The following is a 21,550-nucleotide window of genomic DNA, read 5'->3' as shown; positions in this document are numbered from 1 at the left end:
GTTAGAGCTCTAGCCTTGAGCTAAAGATCTTAGGACAGTAGCCCCAACTTTGAGTGCAATCCCCATGGCTAACTCCCCCCCACACAAAAATCCCCACCACTTTAAACCATTAGATGTGAACTTTGTGCAGTTTGTGACATGTTTCTGAAAGAATGGTGATACTGATGAAAACACCCTAATTCTAATGACAGCTTATGGGATACAGCTATGTGATGAGACCTTCATGATGTGTTTTGTGCTGAGTCCTTCATGGGGTGCATTCTTTCATCTGGTCCTTGTAAGAGCTCCACAAGTAAGATGATTGTGCACATGAGAAAGTTGAGGCTCAAATATGTCCCCATGTCAGGGCCAAAATTATGTATGTATTGAACTCTAATGAGTTTTCTCCTGGATTATTTTTCTCGGTTGTGAATGTTGAACTCAGGGTCTAGGCACTGACCCTTCCCTATTGGGCTCATGGCTAGTGCCCTATCATGTAGAGCCAAGGACCCTAGGTATCTGTAGCTGGGGTCTGTCATCCTGCCTACTCAGGAAGCTGAGATCTGAGGATCTGGGTTCAAAACTATCCTGGACACAAAAGGTCCCATGAGACTATTATCTCCTACTCACCACTTAGCAACTTTAAGTGGAAGCCAGCACTGCTGACTCGTGCCTGTCATCCTAGCTACTCAGGAGGCAGAGAGCTGAGGAACACATTCCAAACCAGCCTGGGCAGGAAATTCCTTGAGATGGTTATCTCCAGTGAACCACCAGAAAGCCTGAAGGAGTGCTGTAGCTCAAGTGGTAGAGCTTGAGCTGAAGAGCTCAGAGACATCACCCAGGCCTGCCATGGGAGGTGGCACAAATGAAAGCTTCCTGTCAAAACACAGCACTGGGGAGAGAAAGACCTTGGGGTACAAAGAGACCTTTTTCTCCTGGACTTCAGAGCCCACCCACATTCATCCTCACCAATTGCCCCCAGATGAATTGTTACAAAGCTGTACAGGAGTGAGGCTTTTTGTCTGCCTGTTCCAACAATGAGGCAGACTTCCTCCAGCAGCCTGGGGTGCACAGAAACATTCAGGCTACACTGGGAACAGTGAGGGGAGCCCCGGCACATGCACTGTTTTGAAAGCTCTCTCTGTGCTATGAAATCATTCTATTCAAAGCAAATTTCCTAGCTGGGTGCTTTTCTTCATAGAGAATCTGGATGTTCACCAATAGAAATACATGCATTCATACACAGACACATGGAGTTACTGGCTCTTTTTTTGTGTTGCAGGTCTTGAGGCTTGAACTGTGAACCTAGACATTTTCCCTGAGCTCTTTTTGCTCAAGGAAGCATTTTATTGTGCCTTAAACCATGATTACTCTAGGCTGGGGTGCAGCTTTTACACCCACAGATGATCCAGGGATCCTAGGACCCAAGTTCAACTCCCAGCACTGGTAAAAAAAAATCAAACCAACACAAATTTAGGAGGAAAAAACCAGGAGGTTTTACATAACTGTTTTACCTTGTTTCCTTTGCACTGTGACCATCCTGGGTCTCAATGACTTGGCTTGAAAATTGAACGTGACCTTGCATGGCTGAAGGCTGGTGGGCTGTTAGTGAAGCTCAACTCACACACCTAGGCCCTGAGTTGGATTCTGGGACTTGCACCTACACACTGCTGAAGATCCTAGGAAAATTGTTCCATGTATAGGAACACTAATAGGATGTTTGAAATGTACTAATTGAATTACTGATTAGCTAGTCATTCTATAAGTTTGTATGCAATAAATACAGGTCATTGATTAATTTAATATTTATTAAGTCTTGTACTGTGATTAATTAATGGAGGCATAATTTTAGACCAAATAATTGGTAGTAGTAGAATATATAAAAGTAAAATATAGACATCACTTTATATAGAGTTATACACTAGAATCTACATAAATGTCTATCTGTCTCTGCATACATTTATGGATGCATATACATACGTAAATACACACATACACTGAAATCTACACATCTATGTGTTTATATAGTGGCCACTCCTAGGGCTTGATCTCAGGTCCTCAATGTTGCCCGATAACTTCACTTGCATCAGACTGGTGTGCTAATATTGACCCATTCATAAAGTGGGCCTTCTAGGCCCAGAGTTCAAACCACAGAACTGCCAAAAACTTAATCCTGATGGAAGAAGCCAATTGTCCCACTTGTTTTCCTAATTGGTGAAAATCCGGGGTCTCAGGAATGATGTCTAATACACAGGCAAATTTATGTCCGATGTAATAGGATGTAAAAAATATTATATGTGTAATCATACTCACTAAAATATATAATAAATAAAACAAAATAAAATGAATAACTACACTAACTGCAATATGCAGTAAACATGTGTATGTAAATATAAATCATGTATTTAAAATGTATACGAGTGCTAGGACTTGAATTCAGGCTCAGGAGACAGGCCTGATTTTCTTGTCTTCCAGCATGATGACCTCCCCCTTCCCCCACAATGCTGCAGATTTACCCAGACCCTGAGTTCAAATCCCAGGCCTGGCAGAAAAAAATGGCATGAATTCCAAGCCAAGGAGCCTCAAAAAATATTTTAGATATTTTTAATGTATGTATGTATGCATATATGTATGTATGTATGTATGTATGTATGTATGTATATATGTATGCATTTTTATTTTGTCAAGCACAGGGCTTGAACTCAGGTCGCAGCAACTCTGCCTCAGCTTCAATCACTCTAGGCTAGGGTGCAGCCACTGGACCCACAGCCAAACCTGGGTTCCTGGGCCCCAAAGGCTGACAGGAAAAAAATAAAACACTAGGAAAAAAAAAACTCGGCAACTTGCATATGGCTGCAAGTTTTACATTTGTTTTCTTTGCAAGGTGACCTTCCTGGGTCTGAATGACACAGTTGAAAAGTGTTGGTAACCTAGCATTGCTGAAGGCTGGCGGGCTATCAGGGAAGCCATAGGCCAACATGGCAACATAGGCCCTGGGTGGGAAGCCCGGTCCTGACCCTTACCAATGGTGGGAGATCCTAAAAGTCTCGTTCCTATTCATAGGAATACTGATGGAAGGTTATGAATGTCAAGGTTAGAGTGATTTTAGGAGGCCAATGGAGTTTAATGAATATTTTTGGCACACTAAAAGAATACTATTAATTACATGGATGCAATTATTTTGGGACAGTGGTTGATTTAATTAATAATTCAATAAGGATGAAAACAATATTAATTACATGGAGGCATAATAAGTACCCAAGAATTGGTAGGAATGTAGCATATATAACTGAATATTGTATAGACATCTCTGGCACTCTATAAAGATCTATATTTATTTGTGCACTACCATCTACATGTTAATCTGTTCTTATTTTTCAAACCCTGGGGCTCGATCTCAGGTGATGGAAACTACTTGTGGGCTCAATATGCACCAGGCTGGCATGCTGACACTCACCCATTCATGAATTGGGCCTTGTAGGCTGTGAGTTCAGATGCCAGCACTCACAAAAATTGAATCGTGGAGTAAGAAGCCCATGGTGACACATGTTTTCCTTTTCTGTGAAAGTCCTGGATGTCAGATGTGAAGTTTCATACATAGGCAAATCTATATCCTCTGTAATAAATGTAATAAATATTCCATGTGTAATAACAGTCAATAAAATAAATGGCAAATAGATGAATGAAACAAAAAATTTAATGAATAGCTACACTAAGCACAATATTGAGTCAACAGATGGGGCTCTATTTCAGGGCCTGGAAACTGGCTAGGAGCTGAATTGGCTGCTGTGCTTACTATCACCCATTCATGAACTTCTAGGCCCTGAATTTAGATCCCAGCACTGCCAAAAGTATAATCTTGGAGTGAGAAGCTAAGCATGACATGTTTTCTTTTTCTTTGAAAGTGCTCAGTGTCAGGTAGGATGTATAATTTGGATGCAAATCTATATGCTATGTAATAGGATGTCATAAATGTAATAAATGTCATAGGTGGAATAATTGTCACTACAATAAATGATAAAGGGTTGAATTAGTGAATCATTCTAGATTAAATTAGATGCAACAATTATAGGAAGTGTATTAAGTTTTATTAATATTTTATTAAGCATTACCAGAATAAAAATTACATGGAGACATAATTAAATATCGAATAATAGGTAGTGACACATGATGCATAATTTAATTATATAAGACATCTGTCTCATTCTATAAAATATGTAAATATATATGTGTATATGTACATATATGATAAACAATAATGGGATATTGAGTAATTATTAATTAATGCTTTATTAATTGTTCAACTGGGACACATCATTAAATGGAGACATAATTTAATATCTAATAATTGGCAGTAATCCCTGCAACTACTGCTGCCTCCTTCTTGCCCTCATCGCTGGCCTGTCAGTGCCAAAAAAGGCCTCCAGGAGAACCCCTCCACCCCTGCACCAATGTGTCCTGTACTTCCAGTGACTCCTGGTGGTCAGTATGATCTACATGACCACAGAAGAGCATGAGGATATATGTTACACACAGACATGAAGAACTAGTATGATGGCTTGACCTTCATGGCCTCTGAAAATGGAGGTTTGACCTGCATAAGTTTTGCTTCACTATGAATTTTCTATTTTCACACTGAACACCATATACTTTCATTGTGATTCCTTTATTGGTTTTTGTCTTATTCTCTCAAAACAAGTCTATTATCATAGGCTGATACTATGTCTCTGGTGATGGCACCAGCAGATCCAAGTGGAAAGGGAAGTGGGACATAGAGTACCCATCCTTTCCAAAAGAGTCCACCACAGGTCAGAAGAACAAGTCTTAGGAGAGTGGGCACAGCTGATGCTTCCCTCTCTGAAGCATGGCTCAAGTTTGGAGAGGGATTTCAGGACATCTGAAATATTGAATTATTGAAATATTGAATTATCTCCAAGACCAAAGAAACAACCACATCTAGTAATTGAGCTCACAAGTATACCATGGAGATCCAGTGAAAATGATCAATCAGATGAAGATAGGACACTGTTTAAAATACAGAGAAACAATGGGATTGGCACTATTGGCAGGAACAATTTGTGTACAGAAAGAAGATAGGGCCAAGGGAGATGAACTGCAGTTGATTGACTAGAAAATGGACAGTGACAGAGAAGAAACCAGTAAAGGCAATGAATGTGAAGATGGAGAGGGTGCCATGGAAATTTCAGATGGTGCTTCTAGTGCAAGTAGTTATTCTTTGGCAAGTGATAGTAGGAAACCTGAGCTTCCTAAGGCAGGACCTGACTTTATTGCCTAGCTGGACTAAAAGTGAAGATCCTCCTGCCTCACATTCCGGAGTTCTAGGATTACAGTCATGCATTACCACATTCCTGTTTGAAACATTTAACTTTCATGTTAGATTATTTATTTTTCACCTGTGGCCTTTATAAGCCTGACTTCGACATTTTTGGACCTTGGCGTGAACATTTGTCTGGATTATGAGGAAACAATAATTATTCCAACAGTTTCCCATATTGAAACACCCACTCCTTGGGTACTTGTCAACTCACTGTGTTCATCTGGCCTGTGTGGAGATTGTCCATTCTGCTCTGGTCCTTAAGAGGTCTGCAAGATTCTCAGCTGTGTACTAGAAGAACACAGAGATGGAGAGTTTTAGATAGCAATGAGAAAAAAGAAATTTACTTCACTGAAACTCTATTATTTGCCTTATTTTTGCCTGTCATATTTACCTTGCTCACAGTTTACATTCTTTTATGGTATAATGAAGTAATAACATTTATTTTCCTCAGCATTTAAGTTTAATTCTTTGTTTTCATTGAGACAAACTTCTAAGAAAGAACAACTAATCTCATGTTCATTTCCACAAATGGATGTTTTTATTTTCATATTCCCTTGTAAGACAATAATTCTTGGTGTGGCAAGTCAGGAAATAGAAATAGATTAAAATTTTAAACATGATACATTTATTTGTGATGTCAGTAAGCTTTGGAATTTTAGTCACTAAAATGTGTGTGACTACTACGTTTACTCTTGCCCACTCTGGTGAGAGCATCCTTAATTACTAAGTTATTAACAAGTGAATGGATTGCCAGACAAACTTTGAGAGTTTTTGTTTTCTTGGCAGACCATTAAACATTTATTTAGAGGAAAAAATACCACACTATTTCTGCTCTTCATAGAGTCTACTATACTTCAGTTAATTCATCTGTAACTATTAGCATACAACTGAATGTATTTGCTTTTGGGTTTATTGGAACATTCTAGCAGCCACAAATAAGGGAAACCATGCAGCTTGTGTTCTCTGGGTCTGGATTACTTCCCATAATATAATTCTTTCCCAGTCTTTCCACATTATTACAAATGGTAGTCTATCATGCTCTCTGACAGATGAGTGGGATTTCTCTCTGTTTGTTTGTGTGTGTGTGTGTGTGTGTGTGTGTGTGTGTGTGTGTTCATACATACATTTATATATATGTATATATGTACATATACACACATATATGTATATATATTTATATCTATATATACATATATAGATATAAAATGTGGTATACATGTATGTAACCTCATACATACATATATATATGTATGTATGAATGTAACCTCATACATATATATATATATATATATATATATATATATATATGTAACCTCATACATGTATACCACATTTTATTGATCCATTCACCATTTTAGGGTTTTCTGGGTACTGGAAAGTGAGAGACAGGAGCCTTATCCCTCTGTTTGTGGGAAGACATAAACTCTTGTAGCAACAGTCCTGAGCCTTGTTACCCTTTTTTATGGCCTGAAGTGGTAAAAGCTGATCGACAATTTGTTCACTTTTGCAATTCCTGGGGCCTGAACTCAGTGCCTGTGCACTGTCCCTAAGCATTTTTTGCTTAAATCTAGCATACTAACACTTGAGCCACTGCAACACTTCCAGCTTTTTCTGGATATGTGGTTACTGAAGAATCAAACTCAGGGCTTCATGCATGCTAGGCAAGCACTCTACCACTAGGCCACCTTCCCAACCCAATATTTTATTTTTTAAAAAACTAACATGTAAAAGAAACAACTACATGAGCAACTGTATTACAGGAGGCAAGCTCCATGACTAGAACCATGACTTCCCTGGCCAGAAACCTGGGAGACCAGGCCTTTGCCACAAGTCTCCTGTGAGGTCAGCTTCCAACCACTGAGCATCATTTCATTGGCCTGAAAGGAAGGAGAGTGTTGAGATGTGAAACATGATGCAAGCAGACAGAGGGAGCCTCATCCCCCAATGTCAACAATGAGGATGGTTACTCACAAACCCCAGATCCTGTGGCACATGTGCTAGTAGACACTAATTATGAATTGTGTAGAGTCATGATCCAATGGGCAGATGGGTTGAGCTATTATGAGAAAGACATAACCTCATTCAGAATCATATGGACTCCAAAAATGTGAACTAGAAAAGGTCTACTTTGTGTTTGAGGTTATTGTTTTAACTTCCTTTATCTGCACTCTGTCCTCTAAAGTCAGCTCCCATGTGTGAACTCTTCATATGCAAGAAAATGAGCCATAAATAAGGCCAAGTAATTGTTAATCTTATGGAAGTGAGCCAGGCATAGAATGGCTGTCTGGGGTTTCTTTTCCTCTCTGAGTTACAAAAAGTGATTTGTTCCTGAGACAGAGCCCATGTTCTAATGGCTGAGCTATTACTGCTGGATATCACATTTCACCATGTGGATATAACTATAAGAGACAAAGCAGCCAGGACTTTGATGTTCCCAAAATTATTGCCATGCTGAGTGAGTCTGACACATGACTTCGAATGACTGCATGAAGGAAGTGAACATTCTTTTGTTTTTACAACATGTAATAGTGTATAAATCAATACATGCTTATTCACTTTACACTGACTTTAATTTTGTCCCAGGTTTTCATTTTGGTTTCAGAGGAAAGTGTCTGGATTTACCATTCCAACAACAGGCTCCCAGATGCTCATGCAGGGTGAGGAGGGGAGAATGGGTCGAAATGATGACTTCCTTCTGTGTTTCCCTGGCAGTGCTGAAAACCAGACCCAGAGCTTCTGGGCTTCAGGTAAACAAGCAGTGGGTAGAGTCTCCCTTCTCAAGAGATGAAATCTTCATGAAAATTGCCCACAGGACACTACAGTTTCCACTGCTTTTTTACTTCCACGCAGTGCACATAGCACACGAACTAATGCTGGAGGGCACAGGTATGGCTGACTCACCACCCTTCAAGAGAGGCAAGAAGGATGAACACAGTGGCAGGGGACCTGTTCCTCAGCAGACAGCCTTGCAAGGTTCTGAACATCACCCTAAGTGAGGCTGGCATTTGAGCACAGTCTTGGACAGATCATAAGCATCTGAAGAGTGTGGAATGTTCTGCTAATACACAGGTTGACTAAGCAGCCTGTCCTTGGGGGAAAAGGATCTACTATAAGTAAACATTTATCAGAAATCTCACTAAACCTTGTTCTTTATATTAAGTCAGTTCTTCAAGGCAGACAAGTGAGAGTGGATAAAGGAGAAGGGCCCTAGGACCACTGAATTTTCCCATCTTAGAGCATCATTTTCTTTCTCAACATATAGTAGGGAAGCCACAGCCTAGTCCTGCTAGCCAATAGAAGTATATTCTCAATAGTATATGCCAATATGTTCAGGTCCAGATAACTCAGTGATAGTGGTTCCACTCTGTTCTCTCAGTAACTTCTCTTTTTTGAGATAGGGTCTAATCTAAGTAGGACTTTGGGCTAAGCTACCTTTGTATGCAGATCATAGGCATGTACCACCATGCCTAGTCTCATTACTTCTTTTTGTTTTCTGCCCTTTGAAAGTCAGCCAATAGCTCTAACATCGTTCTCTTCCATTACATTCTATTCATGCCCTTATCTGGTTCTCTCCATCTGGTCTAACTGGAGCCATCTGTCTCTAGCCAGCACACTGTCATGGTGGTCCATCTTCCCAGCTAGCTCCATACACATCTGTTTGTTACTAGGGAGTCTTTCCTGACTTGTGCTTTTCACTTTTCCAAATGACTGGATGTGCAAGACAATAAAAGGAGTTCCTGAATTTTGCCAAGAGTGTGAATGACATGACTGATTCAAGGCTGTTAACCATTTTCTTTTCTTTTCTTTTCTTTCTTTCTTTTTTTTTTTTGGTCCGGTTGTACGGCCTGAACTCTGGGCCTGGGCGCTGTCCCTCAGCTCTTCAGCTCAAGGCTAGTGCTCTACCATTTGAGCCACAGCACCACTTCTGGCTTTTTTTCTTTTTGCTTATGTGGTGCTGGGGAATCGAACCCAGGGCCTCATGCATGCAAGGCAAGCACTCTACCACTGAACCACCTTCCCAGCCCCCTGTTAACCATTTTCCACTTAAACACACAAGCAGTGGGCCAGGATTGGTGGCTCATATCTGTGATCTTAGCTAATAGGTAGGCTTAAATCTGGAGGATGGTGGCTCTGAGACCAGTCTAAGCAGAAAAGTCTTGAGATCCCACCTTCAAAATAATCGCAAAAGAAGGGCTGGAAGTATGGCTTACGGTGAGCATACAATATGAGCAAGAGCTGTCATAGTATAGGTCACCTTGTGCTGCTTGTAGCACAGGTCCTTTAGTCCCAGGTCTGTACTAATAACATCTCTTCAATTCCAACTTTGTGTATGTGTGTGTATGTGTACAACTTCACGTACTCATGCACTTGTTGTGTACACTGATAATATTAAGTTGCACGTGCTTATGTTGCAGAGACTTCAAACTAATTTTTATCTTTCCAAACACAATGAACCATCAAGAATTCTACCACTGTCAACATTCATTACAAAGATTCCACTTCCAAAATGCCATTTGGTTAGATGGTGTTTACCTATCCATATTTACTTAGTCTTTCCTCTAGTTGACCCTCATCCTCCCATACCATTGCACCTCCACACATTCCCCCAGATTATTGTTTACAATGATCTTAACATTTTCCTGGAAATAAGGATTCTTTAGTGGTAGAATTAGCATTTAATTGCTAGCAAGTCAGCTTCTTCAGTAATAACTCACAATGAGCTTAAAGATCTACCCTTAATCAGGTAGGGATACGTGGACACAGCATAGTAAAATGGACAAAAAAGCATTTCAATGCCAGGTGGACCACTATGGGACCTGATGCGATACCATCATGTGCTAAACATGGACATCCCAGGTGAGGGCAGAATACTCTCTTGTACGTGTGGGACTCCTGGATATCAGGAAAGTAGGAGGCTGAGACCTGAGTCCAACCCTTACTCTTCTCAAATTGCTGGCAAAGTTTCAGAAAAACTCAGTATTCTGCCCAAGGAAGGTATGCTAGGCTACAGGTGAAGAAAGACAGGAGCCTAAAACGTGGCATGCAATTTCTGAGAAGACACCTTCATACTTACTAAGAACTTATGAGCTTATAGAAATTGATTTGTTGTGGTCAGACAGTGTGGGTATGCAAGCCAAGGAGGGGACTGGCCACTTCCTTACAGTATCATCCTATAGTGACAAGAAGAGGAAAATAACCCCAAATGGGACTGCACTGGTCATCTACTTGATGTCAAAGTATTGGGGCTGAACAGTACTGAGTGTTAACCTGGACTGCTGGTCAGAGAGCTGGAAAAGTAGGGAATAGGATGTGAATTGAATGATAAATAGAGGGATGGGTTGATGGAAAGAATTGTCAACTGCAACATCACATTCAGATCTACCAGAGATCTCTCATAAAGGGCCAGTACAGTCAACCATATGAACCCATTAGCACTGGTCATTCTTGTTTGCTAGCAATCACTTTCTGACTTATCAGACATACACACACACCCCAAATGGCCATGGTTTGGTGGACACAGAGGGCTAGAATATAAATGTCAGTAAATGCCTGACATGTTAGCAGAGAGTATCAAAGTTTAGCCACCCTGCATTTTTCATTCCCAAGATTCTCAGCCTGTTAGGTCCTTGTGGCAAACTCAGTGCTCCAATGGGAAGAGATGCTGCCTCCAGGCCTCCCTTTCTTATCCTCCAGGTCTCAGAAGTCCCCAAAAGGCTGGTCTGGAGGTGTGGGGGAATAATGCAGGCAAAGCCCAAATGTTGGAGACTCCAATTCATAGCAATGATAGGGTGCTGCAGAGCTCTGGATTGTGTTGTGCCTCCAAGGGAAGGAGGCACTGTTGGCACATGAGTGCATCAGGGCTTCCTGATCCTCCCTGCCCAACAGCAGCTGTTCTGGATTGAGCAGCACACTGGGATGGGGTATGAGGCACCCTGAGGACAAGTACCCACCAGTAGAGGGATGGATAGGGCAGGTAAATCTACAGAGAACAGTGCCAGTACTGGGCAGCTGTGCTCTTTTATCAACTTCTCCACATTTCAGTTTTCAAAAACAACTTAGACTTTAGAGTAAGTTTCAACCTATGGAAAATTTACACAAGTGTGTTTCCCTCACTGCCCTAGCTCTCCCTTGATTCACATGTCATAAAACATGTTAATCAAAGTCAGAACATTTCCACTGAAGCCATAGTAGTCATTAAACACAAACCCCGTACCAACCTCAACATTGCCTCCTTCTGCCCTTCTCTCACTCAGGAGTCCATCTGGTCCTGCAGATCGTTGCTCTCCTCTCCTTTGAGGGGCCAAAGTTCCAACTAAACCTCCATCCTTGGCCATTGTGAGGGGTTCTGCTCAGCATTTGCTGTCTTGGTAAGCATAGATTGAGGGATGTCGATGGACTGTTCCTCTTTGGCAGGAGCCTACAGAGCAACAGATGCTGCAGCCATCTCAGTGAATCACACTGGGGCACCGAGGTCACCATGCTTAACCTTGTTCATGGTACTCGTGTTAGAACTCAGAGTATTGTACTTGCTAGGTAGGTGAGCTATATTCCTATTTTGTGCTGGTCATTTTTTAGTTATGGTCTTGCTTCCTATCCAGGTACATGCCTGGGCCTGGACTCACCTATTTTAAGCTTCCTGTTGTAGTGAAGTTGATATTAATTGATAGCTTAAGAGGAGATGTCACCCAGTTTTTGGCTTGCGCTGGTCCTGAATAATGATCATCCAAATCTCAGCATCTTAAATAGTTAGGATTACACATGTGACTCCCAGCTCCAATGTGCCTTCCTTCTCAACCCTACCAACTCAGCAGTGACTGACAGCTTCCTCTCCTCAGTTACTCTTACCCTCTGGAATTTCAGAGAGGAGACACACATTTTCTTCTTCATTGTACTCTAATTGCTCCCAAGATTGCCTGAAATTGTACTATCTCCCCTCATTGTAGGCTCCCCAAGGAAGTGATACCCTTGGATACTGGATATTTCTACATGAGGAAGTAAACTTAGCTGTGAACCCCAAAGGGAGATCCTGTTACTTCAGCTGTGGGCTGTCAGTTCCTTCCGCAACTCCCTCAGCTACAGTCATTTTCCATGACACAATTGTCTTCCTGCACTGATGGGTACAAAGACAGCATCATGCCAATTGGCCAGGTCAAACTATGGGACACTCAGTGGTGGAGCTGGAGGAGTTGCACTTGTCCCCTATCCAATCTGACATCCAGTCCCTCTCTTCAACAGAATTCAATCTTTGTGGATTCTCCTCTCTGCCAACACTCTCAGTCTGTCTCTAGAACTAAGGAACAAGGTATATGTAATTGAGAAAACACAAACACAATCTCTCATCATGAATGGACCAATTTAAATAGTGAAAAAATGAACCACAAAATTATACTGAACCCCTCTCCCTGCTTCTTGTATTTGTGCAAGTTTGCTCCCTAATTGCTTTTGTGTGTTTGTTGGGGAAGGTGTGTGGGTACGGGTGCGGGGGATATTGTGTATAATAGGACTTGAACTCAGGGCCTATGGCTCTTAACCTAGCTCTTTTTTGTTCAAAGCTGGCACTCTACCATTCCAGCCACTGATCCCTAGTGGCTTTTTCCAGGCTAATTGAAATAAGAATCTCTTGGGTTTCTCTGCCTACAATGGCTTCAAACTTCAATTCTGGTATCAGCCTCCCAAAAGGCTAGTGTGTGAGCCACTAGTGCATGGCCTCCCACTGCCACTTTAAAAGGGCAGCTTTTAAAGTGAAGTAAAAGAAAATTCTTGATTGAAAACTGGGTATCAGTGTGATTTAGGTAAATCTGGAGGCTCCTCATGGGAGGAAAGGCCTTCTCCTTGGAAGTACTACAGCACTACATGAACCAAGTGGGTTTGATGAAATGTCCCCAGAGAACACACAAGATACCCTGAGTGAAACAACACCCAAAGCACAGGTTCTTAGGACATTGTCTAAAATAAGTTTTTAACCAAGGTGTTCACAGATGTGCCTCTCATATCCTTGGGAAAGATATCAGTAGAGCAGCCATCTGGATTCTGTCCTACGGGGGTACAAGGTGTTTGGAACCAAGCCTTTTCCTTGGTCCAAACCACATCACAAAGAGGCCATGTGGATGCTCCTAGTCCAATGGCTGGGCCTTTTACTGCTACAAAATTAGGCTTCTTAAACTGGATGAAAGTATTCACTAAGTTTCTAAAGTTAAAAAAGTACACAGGGAACAAGTAAAAACATTGCATATGTGAGCAGATGACAAAAATCTATTCTAGATTGGAAGTTGCCAAGCAGAAACTATGCAAATCATAAAAATTAAGATTTCTTAAAAAGCCTCCTCCCAGAAAAGGTAGATTGTGGATCTACCTGCTGCAGGTTGTAAAGGCTTACCTACAGCCTGGATATTACACAGGTGTCGCTGCTACCACCAGTTGTAGGTGACATAGCCAGAAGGGCTTTCATATTTACAGTGGCTCTTGGCCACTCTGACTATTGCATATAGCATTTCCAACTTTTTCTCTTTGAAGACCCAAGGATCATACTGACTTTAGGGAGTTCTTGTATCCAAGAAAAGGGAAAATTCAGAGTGAACTTGGCACTAAGATTGTCTGGTACTGACTGAAGGGTTATTGACTAAGCGATATAACCTGCCCCTGCAAGGAGACTTTACACATTGAATTGGAAACACGTATTTTCTAAGGTCTTATAAACTGGACTAAATTAACTTATGGACATGGAGATAAGCTAATTTAAGACATAAGGTTGGAAATAAAGATCAGCAAGCATCTCAATGCCTGTATCCCATTATGTGTTGTTGGATGCTACTGCCACAGGAAATTTGAGAGCAAAGCAGACATGGGAGAGGGAGGCCTTTGCAGGGAACAAGAACTTGCCATAAAACACAACCAATGCTGTGCTGGAGTTTGTTTTATAGGCTTTGTAGTTCCAGGGAGGTTGATGCTATACTATATAGGGAATCTGCTTCTTCCTCCCCACCATACAGCTGATTCTGTTTTCAGAGGTAGTCTCTTGTTCTGATTTCACAGAGTAGATCAAAGCATAAACTTATACCTACATACATATAAAGTGACTCTTTATAGGTAGTTTGAGCCTGACCTTTGAAGAATAACTAAAACTTTTCATATACAGAGTTCTAAGCCAGAGCTTGACTGACAACAGCTATTGAGGCACTTCCTACTAGTTCCTCATCCTCTGAATACTATCAAGATGGAATATAGTGCTGCATCTCCCCTCCCCCTCCCTTCCCCCCCCCCACCCCTGTGCAAGTCCTACAGTTGAATTCAGGGTCTTCTGCTTAGTTGGCTGGCACTTGAATACTTGAATCACACTTTCAGTCCTGTTTGTACTAATCATTGGAGGCTCAATTTTAACAGACTTTTCTAATTGATCTGGTATTAACACAAATCCTCTGGATGTATCTCAGACTTTTGAGTAGCTAGAATTACAGATGTGAGTCACTGCTTCCAGCTAGATTATATTGTAAGGAGGGAGGTTGGGAGGTTTGTAAGGAACACAGGAGAACAGGGCTTGCAGATGCAGATTCCAGCAACTGGTGTGAGGTGTAGTCCATTAGGTGAGGCCTACCTCATCTCAGCCTTGCCAATTGCCCCCAAGGTAAGTAATGTTTTGCATTATGCAAGAATTGATCCTTTAAAAGAATAAGCCACACTAATATCTAAGGTTTCTAAATGAGATGGCCCAAGGCATTATTCGAAAGCTCACAATGGAGTTTAACAATAAAGCTGTGGTACATGAAAACATAAGAATAAAAAAACTGTCCATGATTCCATGCTTCTCCCATGATATATTTGTACATACATAAAAAATTCTCATCTCAAGCCCAAAGAAACACAGGTCCCATGGTTTCCCTTATTTGCAATGACTAGTATATGTCTGAGACAAGCAGAAATGTTCAGAGGAGTTGATGTTAGGTGAAATGAATCCCAAGATAAGGACTCATATTTTTTCTTTCTTGCTATTGTTTTAAACATATTTATAAGATGATTGTTTTGTGGTTTTTTATGTCCCTCCTCCTCAGTATAATCCCTGTTTTCACTGTATTTGATGTTGCTATAATTTGTGGAGGGGAAGGGAAAAAACAAATTGTTTAAACAGGGATACAGGTGGACCCATTGCAACAATGAGATGTACAAGACGTTATGTCAAAAATGAATTTTCAACTCTGGCATGGTATGGGGAGGGAGATGGGAAGGGATGGTAAGGGGAAACAAAGGAGGAGGGAACAATGCTTGATAAGAAATGTACTCATTTGGGCTGGGAAGGTGGCTCAGTGGTACAGAGATTGCCTTGCATGCATGAGGCCCTGGGTTTGATTCCTCAGCACCACAGAAGCAGAAATAAAAAGCTGGAAGTGGTGCTGTGGCTCAAGTGGTTGAGCGCTAGCCTTGAGGTGAAGAGCTGAGGGACAGCGACCAGGCCCAGAGTTCAGGCCCATGACCGGACTCCCCACCCCCCAAAAAAAGAAATGTACTCATTACCTTGCTCGTGTAATTGTAACCCCTCTGTACTACATTTTCAAGATTTAAAAAAATTCTGGTTTCAAAGTCTTTGAGGAAAATCAATACCAGGATTTCAATAGGATTGATACATTGTTTTATAACTGGAATTTCAATTTTTGCCTGGAATGATAATAATGTCAAATGAAATTATGTCTCTATTTCAGAGGTCCATGCTAAATTCATCAGCAGCCCTGCTCAGAGGAAGGGTGCAATGATGATGTGTAAACTCATTTGTAAACATGAGTTGAACAGAAACTCAGTTTGTTAAAACACAGCCACCCACCAAATCTTTGTAGAAATGACCTGTCAGGAGAGACCTCTCCAGTCCACAAAGCTGTATGATCATGAACTACAAAAATCCAGCGGCAGTGTGGCTAGTGGTAGGAGATCATGATGGACCTAAAGAGGAAATGTGTACAGTTTTGTTAAGTATACATGCGGTTGTGTTTGCTAGCCATTGGACTTGACATAGGGCCTGTGCACTGTCTCTGAGCCTCTTTGTGCTCAAGGCTAGTGTTCTACCAACTAAATCCCAACACCACTTCCAGCTTTTTCTTAGTAGTTTATTGGAGATAAGAGTCTCATGGACTTTCTTGTCTCAGCTGGCTTCAAACTGCAATCCTCAGATTTCAGCCCCCTGAGTAGCTAGGATTACAGGCATGAACCAGCAGGCTCCTGGTTTTTATACTTATCTTTTAAAACTTAATATTAAAGCCCATAAACATTAATAGGTGTACAATGCAGCATACTCAATTTGTGTTTGTTCCCACTGGATTATCTGTGAACTGAGTTAAAGGCTGTCTTAGATATGGAAGGGAAGGAAAGATTTTCCACAAAGTTAGTTTTTGAAGATATTATTATTCAATAGAATTCCTTCTGAGAAGACACTTGACAAGATCAGATATTAGGTCAAACCCTCATGGAAGGGTGTAGGAATTGTCTGGGGAAACCAGGCAACAAAATTTGAATTAGGAGGTAGTGTGCTTCCTTCCTCAGCTTACTCAGCTTTATTATCTGAAGAAAGGAATGAGTAGGAAGAGGTCAAGTTCTAGGGCCAGTTTACGGGTTTGTTTTGTTCTCTCTCCAAATCCTGTAATATAGGAGTGCTGAGTAATAGCCTCTTCCTTTGGAAAGTCCGCACATTATCTCACTCTATCATGAGAGGAGACCTCACTTCTGTGGAGATAAGCTTGCTCTTGGGTCCTTCAGACACATAGTATGCAGACATCAAAAGTCCAATGCTATAAAGGGAACCCAAGATACTCAGTTTTATCAATGATGTAAGGGCCATTTCATGACAATGAATCTGCAAACTGGGTATCATCAATTCCAATAGTGGAAATAGCAGCCCTGGACAGTGGATGATGTAAGATGTTAATTGATCTCCATTATCACTTCCCTTTCCTTCCATTCTGAATATTTGCCACAATGAAGATCTTTGCCTCAAAAAGTTTAAGGAATTTGAGTCATGATACCACAGAAACAAGCAAAAATACAATACATAGAAAGATTGTTTTGTGTAATGTCCCTCATAGGCATATAAAGTTAATTTAAATAAACTGAGTAAGAGAAAGGTTAAGTGAAACTGCTTTAAATAAGTAGTTTTTTCTGATTCTCCCATATTCCATTAAGCAAAATTATCGCTGATAAAAATACGTTTACTCAAAGCAGCAGCAATGCAGGTTTCACAGAAGCACAATGTTTCAGTTTCCTATAATATCAGCTGAGCCTTCTGTGGGATCTAGGAGAAGGACATGGCATAGGGAGGCTGGGAGAAGTAATAGGAGTGAGGATCTGATGAAAACAATCATCTAAAATCACCTAAAAGTGCATGAGATGAGGTTTCTACTTAAATATCTGTATCTATCTTTTCTCTTTCTCTAATCCCAGTACTACAAGCCTCAGCCACTGTCAAGGGCAGAGACTGGACACCTGAGGAGGGAGAAGACTGGAGAGCAGCAAGATTGGTAAGAAAAGCTCTAAGATACATAAGAGAGGACTCAGGTGGTCTCACAGAAGATGTACAAAGTCACCACTGAAGACAATGGTATGTGTGTGTGTTTGTGTGTATGTGTGTGCATATGTGTGTGTGTGTGTGTGTGTGTGTGTGTGTGTGTAAAAAGTGAGGCTTAAAGACATGCAACATATCCTGAACTATGATTTAACAATGAGCAGTGTCTACACTTTGATATGAGGTTCTGATAGTCTAGAGCAGAATTATGTCCACTGATGAAGGTTTATAATTTCAAGTCAAGTAAGAAGGCAATGCCTTCTAGCACCACATCTGAGAACTCAGAATAATAATGGGATTATAATATTTCAAACCATAGGTATGTTATTTTGGGGAATAACAGAGATGGGGGGGACTGAGATCCAAGGCTAGTCTAGGCAAAGTTTTAGCAAGCAGACCTTATCTCAACAAATTATTCTGGCTAGGTGGTTCATTCCTGAAATCCCAGCTCTATGGGAGGTGTATGTGAGGGAAGAGCAAAGCCCAAAAATTACTTAAAATACTTAAAGCAAGATGGGGGCAGGAGGTGTGGTAGAATGCATGCCTAGCATGTATGAGGCTTTGAGTCCAATCAGACCATAGTACTATTAAAACAACCCAACAGATGTAAGATGTGTTCATTAGCTGATTCAGCTTTTTTCCTCTCTACTAGAAATATTTAGAATTCGGGGAAGCATAGGAGAAGTGTACAGCACAAGTACCATGCAGCTGTACATTATCTATACAGCACTCTTAGCCAACATGCCGAGCACTTGCTGGGTTTCAGTTGTTGGCCTCTGATAAGCAGTCATTAATGTCAGACTCATAGAGCAGATGAGTTAATTGAGTCAACTGACTTAAATGACTGACATTGAAGCCTATGCAGGGCTGTGATCTTCAGTTCTAGTACTTGGAAAACTAACCCCAACCCCGATGCAAACACATTGGCTCTGCAAACCTGATTGCATCTGCCATCTTGGTGCCTTTTCTCTTTCTATCATCTGTGAGATGGTCTATGAAGTAAATTAAGTCCAGGCCACAATAGAAGATGCTGCCGGGTGCACTGAGATAGACCTGCTGTCATTGGCAGTGGCTGTTTTCAGGGCACTCAGGACTTCTTTTATCACCGGGAAGTCACCATAAGTTCCAATGATAAGGACCACTTTGGGTACAGACTACTATAAGCATTTTAAAGACCCCTCTGTATGGTATTTTCACAATAATAATCATAATAATAAAAAGAAAGCCTTTGTTTCTCTGAAGGTTACAAGAAATGGGTATTTCTGCAGTTTGAACAGCAGGTGGCACTTTTAACTACTTTACAAGTGAGTCCAGTCTGTTGTTTTTGTTATTGTTGTTGCTGATTTAGCTTAGGATAGAAACCTATGTGATATGGTGAGAGGGCAAAAAATCATTTAAAATGATCTTGGAAACATTAAAAAACCTCACCAGTGAAGAGATTGCAGTCTAAAAATGTACCAAAAATCAAGCCCTGAACTGCTTGTTCTGTATGAGTGTAGCTAGCACACAGACCTTCTGTAGGTAGCTTTCCTTGTCTGGAACAACCTACTCAAGCTGTGTACAAAGGAAAAGAAACAACACTAGAACTTAAAATTTGGAAATGCCCAGTGCAAGTTGAGATGTATGCATTTCCAGAGCCTTCCTAGCACTAGGGGCTTTTGAACAACAATCTCTTCAACAACAATCTCCTTGGCCTTTGCAAGCTGCCTTTTCAGGTATTAGTCAATATGCATACATAGAAAGCCCCCTTGCTGTGTGCTCTGCCACAACACTAAGACCATCAGTGTTGTAGGATGATAGGGAAACTTTTCCCAGGACAGAATGCAGCCATTGTTATGTTTAGCAAATAATTAACCTGTCAAACTGGGCGCCAGTGGCCCTTGACTATAAACCTAGCTACTCAGGAGGCAGAGATCTGAGTATGCCAGTAAAAAACCAGCTTGGGAAGGATAGGCCTTGAGACACTTATCTCCAAGAAACCACCAGAAAACTGGAAGTGGCACTGTGGCTCAAGTGATAGAGAGCTATACTTGAGCTTAAGAACAGAGAGACAGCCCCTAGGCCTAGAGTTCAAGTCCCATGACCAACAAAATAAAGAAAAAGAAAGAAGGAAGGAAAAAAGAAAGAAAGAAAGAAAGAAAGAAAGAAAGAAAGAAAGAAAGAAAGAAAGAAAGAAAGAAAGAAAGAAAGAAAGAAAGAAAAAGAAAGAAAGAAAGAAACCTGTCATGATGAGAGATATGGCAAAGCTCAAGCCTTTGCAGATAAAGACATCCTGACCTGGGAGATGGCTCAAAAACAGAGGCACTGTTACCTTCTCCTGGTAAGAACCAAAGCTCCCACTGGAGCCCATACCATTAGAATAGAGCAGATGCCCAGCACATGCCTACAGCCCCAAGTCAGTGTGACCAGAGTGATTAGCAGCCAAGCTTCCAAGTCCCCTTTGATTCCTGCCTCCTGGGCACATTGTGGGCCAGCTCAGAAGGAGGTTTCAGAAGAGCATAAAGAGCCATGAAGCAAAGCAGTCGTGTAGAAACGCAAAGCACATGACTCTCACCTCTGGGATTCCAGAGTTATTCTCAGATTATTTTGTGGATAAGAAGATGTGAGTGAATCATCTTGCTTCCTGAAAAATATCTCTGTATAGGTAGGCACTCTTTGCCTCACACTGAAATGCAACCACTTGTCCAAAGGCTGGTCTCATCTGTGGCCAATAAATTTCCTTTTCCCAGCCATCACCCCTTTAACAGACATCTGTATGTTGGCTGATAGCACATCCATGAATGGAGATGTACCTGTGAAGGGTTTGAAACCATAGTGGTCCATGATGTCCTATCACCATTTCTCTCCCACTGTCATCTCAGAATTAGACCAGAAGCTGGTTGCAATCACAGCACATATCAACACAAGACTGTCAATACCAGAACCTTGTCAAAGTCTACTTTAAAGATACCTTTCAGTTTCAATCTATGTCTGACAGAGTATCTACCCCCTACTTTTTTGGTCTAGGATATGTGTAGCTATAAACTAGGAGACTTTTAGAGAATAAGATTAGAGAGAATGGGTCTCCTGGACAGGATCTGCTATAGGTATGACAAGTTGGAAGGAAAAAGGAAACAGCATAAGGAAATATCATTAACATGGCCAAAGTGGTCAAAAGACACCTCTCCAATGCAAGAATGTCTGTTCTTGTCAGGCCATGGCCTGGTATGGTGGTGCCACTATACACTCTGGTCCCATTAGAGTAACATAAATGTCATGGCTTCTTCCTTCCACGGCCTAGGCTGACTACCAGAGGTTAATTCCCTGTTTCTACCTCTGCTTTCTAAAAGGGTACACACATCAAGGGGCTTTCTTCTTCCCCCCTACAAATATTCTACCAATGTTCCCTCATTTCACAACTCCTCATTGCCAATCTGGGTGCTGCTTTTCTATGAGTCCTAATGTATCCTCTCCTGAGCCTAACATTTGTTGCCTTTCCTCCTTTTGGTGCTGGGGACTGAACTGAGAGTCATGTGTTTGCCAGGGATGTACTCTACCACTGAGCTGCATCTTCACCTCTGAACTTTGTTTATCATACTTGTCAAGAACTCTATTAAGTATTTGATACAATTACTAAGGTACATGAGAATAAGGGAGATGCTACACTTAGCAATTGGACAAAAAATCACCTATCTATAGGAATCACCTCCACATTA

At 41.2% G+C, this 21,550-nt stretch overlaps 1 pseudogene; it reads right to left on the bottom strand.

Moving 5' to 3' along the window:
- Positions 1-5,594: 5,594 nt before the first annotated feature.
- LOC138825123 (chromodomain Y-like protein) lies at positions 5,595-20,639 on the bottom strand (annotated as a pseudogene).
- Between the last annotated feature and the right edge of the window lie 911 nt (positions 20,640-21,550).

The sequence above is a fragment of the Dipodomys merriami genome, unplaced genomic scaffold (genome assembly GCF_024711535.1).
Source record: "Dipodomys merriami isolate MVZ:Mamm:240054 unplaced genomic scaffold, mDipMer1.0.p SCAF_1343, whole genome shotgun sequence".
Taxonomy (NCBI): domain Eukaryota; kingdom Metazoa; phylum Chordata; class Mammalia; order Rodentia; family Heteromyidae; genus Dipodomys; species Dipodomys merriami.
This window is presented reverse-complemented; position numbering and strand designations above follow the sequence as displayed.